The sequence below is a fragment of the Bidens hawaiensis genome, unplaced genomic scaffold, assembly GCF_021521415.1.
Source record: "Bidens hawaiensis isolate Kalapana, Puna unplaced genomic scaffold, B.hawaiensis_p1.1 tig00002153_1, whole genome shotgun sequence".
In the NCBI taxonomy this organism is placed as follows: domain Eukaryota; kingdom Viridiplantae; phylum Streptophyta; class Magnoliopsida; order Asterales; family Asteraceae; genus Bidens; species Bidens hawaiensis.
This window is the reverse complement of record NW_027491115.1, coordinates 1,613,097-1,619,096: the sequence shown is the minus strand read 5'-3', so window position 1 is coordinate 1,619,096 and position 6,000 is coordinate 1,613,097.

The following is a 6,000-nucleotide window of genomic DNA, read 5'->3' as shown; positions in this document are numbered from 1 at the left end:
GAAAAACATGTTGATGCATATCTATATATACTCTGAATTGTTTGATGATGGGAATTATCTAAGTGCTAACACAAGAAAGTCCCCACGAACACCGTGATTAACTTCGGCCCGGTGGCTTGTGAATAGTACTATTGGTTTGACAAACCCAGGCGGGGCCAGCACGGTTTGCTAAGACATTATCCCGTTTGCACATGACCATAATTATACAAACACGCTATGTAGTGTTAGACATAGCTACTCGGGGCATGTTGTGGGCGGAAAGGGGGCCACAGTGGTTGATTGAGCGTGGGAAATGGAGGCACGCAGCACGAACACTCAAGGCTTCACTGTAGCTTAGCATAATTACATCATAAACATACAAACAAACATACTTGCGAACATACATACATACTTGCGTATTTACAAACTATGATTGTGGTACGCACAACTAATTTCTTGAAACTCGTGAAACTCACCAACTATTTGTAGTTGAGCCGTTTTAACATGTTTTTCAGGTATACCAGACTTGGACAAGAAAGTCAATGTGCTACTTGTTGACTTGCGATCAATGCTGGGTGAATTGATGCAAGTGTGCTAGTAAAAAAGTGAAGTCGCTTGACGCGTTGTATTTAGTTTGTATCACCTAGTTGTAAACAAAGTTAGATCGATGTAAAATATTGTAAACTAGTTTATTTTGTTCTTTATAACCAATGTGGTTGATACCAGAGGCGTCTGTTACATTTCTGTTTTTACGCTTCCGCAAATCACTCAACGGGGTGTGACAGAACTTCATCTCCCCCATAAAACTCATTTCAAATTTCTTTTTCATGCTTGCATAGAACATCGTTTGTCGACCCAAAGATTATGTCGTCGACGTAAATCTGCGCGACCATTAGATGTCCATCAACAAGCTTAGTGAAAAGTGTACAATCAATGGTTCCTCTGATAAACCCGTTGTCCAATAGATGTTGGGACAACGTCTCATACCAAGCTCTCGGGGCTTGATGTAGAATATAAAGGGCTTTATCAAGTAGATACACTTTGTCTTTATGGATCGGATCGACAAACCCCGGTGGTTGTCCCACGTAAACTTCTTCACTAATCTTCCCGTTAAGGAACACTGAGTTCACATCGAACTGATAAACCATAAAGCCTTTCCAAGAAGCAAATGCTAGAAAGATCCGAATTGCTTCTTGCCTTGCCACTGGTGCATACACCTCATTGTAGTCGATACGTTCTCTCTGATTGAATCCCAACACAACTAATCTTGCCTTGTTTCTTACAATAATCCCATTTTCATCCCTTTTGCACTTGAACACCCATTTGGTGTTAATCTGCTTTTTATCTTCAGGTAAATCCACCAATTTCCAGACCCCGAGCTTTTCAAACTGCATAAGCTCCTCTTGCTAGCATTCACCCAGCTTTCTTCTGTTAAGGCCTCTTTAACAGAAGTGGGTTATGGGTCCTCTTGCTAGCATTCACCCCTCTTTATATAGTGGGTTATGGGTCCCACCACCCACTCTCCATTCCCATTTCAAATCCTTATCCAAACATTTAATACACGACTAACTTAACGACACACAGTTAATAACAAAACTTTCCGTCATTTATTATTTAACAAAAAGTTGGATGTTACATAATTAGTAATGTCTTTGTTTTATTTTCTCAAAACCATACATTGAGGAAAATGTATCCCAAGTGTGGGTATGGGGGAATTTTTCGTTTTCAAAAATTAAAAAAAAAAGAAAGAAAACCGGAAAGTGGTAAGATGGCGGGGTAAAGTTTTAGTCCATTTTCATGGTCACAATTCCCTTAAATTCAAGTTTGCTTGGTTGTTTTAAAAACGAGGTTCTGTAGTACTCTAGTTAAGGTTAGCATGCTTTTGGTAAAATAACCTGCATAACATGTCCATATTCACTTGTGTATTTGGAAAGTGAAGAGTGGTGATGGATTGGTTATTCTCTGTAAGAACTTGTGCGATCAATGCATTTCGAGACCTTAGCTTGGCATAAGTGCAAAAGTGATAGAGGCAATTAGGTTTAAGCCTCGTCAGGATGAGCGTGAGTGTGGGTTTTGGGAGTTGGGCCTCATACATTACATATATGAGCGTGGCAATGAGAGGGGTGGGGGTTGGTTCCCTTAGAAAACTTTATTGGACCTATTCTTTTTATTAAATCAACCCTGATGTTATTTTGTGAGACGATCCGGCTTAGTAGGTATTTCATTGTATTTCTAATTGTTATAGTACTAATCAATAGGAATTATTAAGTATTATGTTTATTGAAAAATAAAAAAAATGAAAAAAAAAAGAAGAAAAAAAGAGAAAAAAAAAAGAAAAAAAAAAGAAAAAGAAAGAAAAAGTTGAGAGTCAATGTTCGAAGTATGGTGTAATGAGTGTTGAGATGCAAGTTAGTAATGCTTATAGTTGTTTATTTTATTGTTTATTTAGTTTTGATGTAATAAGCCAAATCAGATCGCCTGAGCTACTTTCAATATTCCTGTTCCATACCCTTACACCTAGCCCCGTTATAACCCGTTTTAAGTCCTCTTGATTTGTATTTGTTTCAAAGCATATATAGGTGGAGATTTGATGGTAGTACAAGCGTATGCGAGAAGAATTGGTTATGATTGAATACATGTGAATGATCACCAAGAAGAGAGTTAATGTGTGGAGGTGTGTTATGTGTGGGTAAAAACTGAAATCATGTTAGGTTTGATTAGAATTCTATGGTTTTTCAAACTGCATAAGCTCCTCTTGCTAGCATTCACCCAGCTTTCTTCTGTTAAGGCCTCTTTAACAGAAGTGGGTTATGGGTCCTCTTGCTAGCATTCACCCCTCTTTATATAGTGGGTTATGGGTCCCACCACCCACTCTCCATTCCCATTTCAAATCCTTATCCAAACATTTAATACACGACTAACTTAACGACACACAGTTAATAACAAAACTTTCCGTCATTTATTATTTAACAAAAAGTTGGATGTTACATAATTAGTAATGTCTTTGTTTTATTTTCTCAAAACCATACATTGAGGAAAATGTATCCCAAGTGTGGGTATGGGGGAATTTTTCGTTTTCAAAAATTAAAAAAAAAAGAAAGAAACCCGGAAAGTGGTAAGATGGCGGGGTAAAGTTTTAGTCCATTTTCATGGTCACAATTCCCTTAAATTCAAGTTTGCTTGGTTGTTTTAAAAACGAGGTTCTGTAGTACTCTAGTTAAGGTTAGCATGCTTTTGGTAAAATAACCTGCATAACATGTCCATATTCACTTGTGTATTTGGAAAGTGAAGAGTGGTGATGGATTGGTTATTCTCTGTAAGAACTTGTGCGATCAATGCATTTCGAGACCTTAGCTTGGCATAAGTGCAAAAGTGATAGAGGCAATTAGGTTTAAGCCTCGTCAGGATGAGCGTGAGTGTGGGTTTTGGGAGTTGGGCCTCATACATTACATATATGAGCGTGGCAATGAGAGGGGTGGGGGTTGGTTCCCTTAGAAAACTTTATTGGACCTATTCTTTTTATTAAATCAACCCTGATGTTATTTTGTGAGACGATCCGGCTTAGTAGGTATTTCATTGTATTTCTAATTGTTATTGTACTAATCAATAGGAATTATTAAGTATTATGTTTATTGAAAAATAAAAAAAATGAAAAAAAAAAGAAGAAAAAAAGAGAAAAAAAAAGAAAAAAAAAAAGAAAAAGAAAGAAAAAGTTGAGAGTCAATGTTCGAAGTATGGTGTAATGAGTGTTGAGATGCAAGTTAGTAATGCTTATAGTTGTTTATTTTATTGTTTATTTAGTTTTGATGTAATAAGCCAAATCAGATCGCCTGAGCTACTTTCAATATTCCTGTTCCATACCCTTACACCTAGCCCCGTTATAACCCGTTTTAAGTCCTCTTGATTTGTATTTGTTTCAAAGCATATATAGGTGGAGATTTGATGGTAGTACAAGCGTATGCGAGAAGAATTGGTTATGATTGAATACATGTGAATGATCACCAAGAAGAGAGTTAATGTGTGGAGGTGTGTTATGTGTGGGTAAAAACTGAAATCATGTTAGGTTTGATTAGAATTCTATGGTTTAAATATAATATCAAGTATACTAGTGCAAACCAATAGTAAGGAGGGAATAGGGTATCTAAACCGGAATTGTTGGTATGCATGGTGGTTGTAGTTTAAAACAGTTGTTGTTTGAAGTGTTCTTGGGGACAAGCAACGGTTAAGTGTGGGAATGTGACGTGTGACTCGTAGGGAAGCCGTTAAGCGAGTTAAAAGATATAATGTATTCGCTTAACCAACATAATTTAATGGAATTAGTTAACTATGGTTACTCATATTTTTGAAGGTAGGAGGAGGTAGATGATGAAATTACGATAACGTGGGCAAAAATTGAGAAGAAAACGAAGTTGAAATGAGAAAGATATGAAGAAAACAAGAAATTGAGGAAGAGCTCCACCGTGGTCCACGGTGTTGACCGTGGGCCACGGTCAAACTGGCACCAAAATCAACAGACTACACCGTACAGTGGCATTCCGGGCACCGTAACTGGACCGTGGTCCACGGTCAGACATGTAACTGCTGAGTTTGGGCCACTTTTTAGACCGTTTTTGGTTGTCTTTTGACATATCTTTCAGTTGGAAACGATTATGGGCGATCTAGGGAGTCCAAGACATTGTTTTTTGGTGATTGTAATCATTAGATTAGGTGTTTGATTCTTATGAACAAGACAATTGAAGCAATGATGATCATCCAAACTATGAGTGGGTAGTTTCTTTGGTATTCCTCTTGGGATGTAAGGTTAATTACAAGACACTTATGTTATTTGTTCTTGAACTTGGATTGATTGTCTAATTGTTTATGTTAGTATAACCATGATGTTTGTGTGATTGTTTGTAACTTGTCTATATCGTTTAAACCTAGTTTTGAACCACGCGTTCTTGGTGTCGTTGACAATTGAGATTTAGTGGAAAGAATTAGGGTTAATATTATTGATTGGTTGTTGACTAACAACCTCGCGTTCTAGGAATCTGAGTACTTAGTTCTTGACTAATCACAAACAATTGCATGTGCACAAAACCGAGATATTATGGTTTATCCATTGAATGTTAACAAGAGTGTTGAGTAATAACCTGAACCCCGAGAGGAATGCTTATTTAATCAATTGTTTATAACTTTCGTGTTAGTTTATTTTACATATTAAAATCAAATCAAAATCACTTTGAAGATTACTTTTTGTCTTTTACTTTTATATTAGTTTAATTGCTAAGCTACTTTATTAACACATATTCCACAAACTCTCTGTGTTCGACACCCACTTACTTCTATCTATTTAGTTGTATTTGGTTTATTTTTGAGTGAGTCTTCGACCTCACGTCAAAACCCTTTTACCCATTCTTGTCTCAACCGTTTTAAGCATTACGTGAAGCTCACCAATGCTTTTGTCCCATCCATTCATGTTATAATTTATAACAAAAGTCTCAAACTTCTTGGTTAGGCCATTTAGGATCAAATCCGTGGTTAACTCTTTTGAGATGGGACAATTTAACCGTTCGATACGATCAATGTGGCTTTTCATTTTGAGCACATAAGAGGAAACCGATTGGGTTTCTTCCATACGACATACATGAAGCGCTCGAACTGTTTCGAAGCGTTCCACCCTAGCTTGTGTAAGGAACATTTCCTTAAGTTGGGTGATCATATCGTATGCCCCATGATGTTCAAAATCCTTTTGAATTTTGGGAATCATAGTTCCCAACATGAGGCAAGAAACTTTCACCGAATCCTCATTGTACTTAACCCAATCGTTATAGGCTTGAGCATCGTCAACGTTAGGTTCATCGGGAATAGGATCGTCTAAAATGTAGGATTTCTTTTCTTACTTAAGAACAATTCTCAATTTTTGATACCAATCTCTAAAGTTGTTATAGTTAAGACGATCCTTATCAAGTATAGCTCTTAGTGATAGGTTATGAACGGGTGGGATAATCGTGTTAGGTGGATTGTTGATTGCGGCCATCT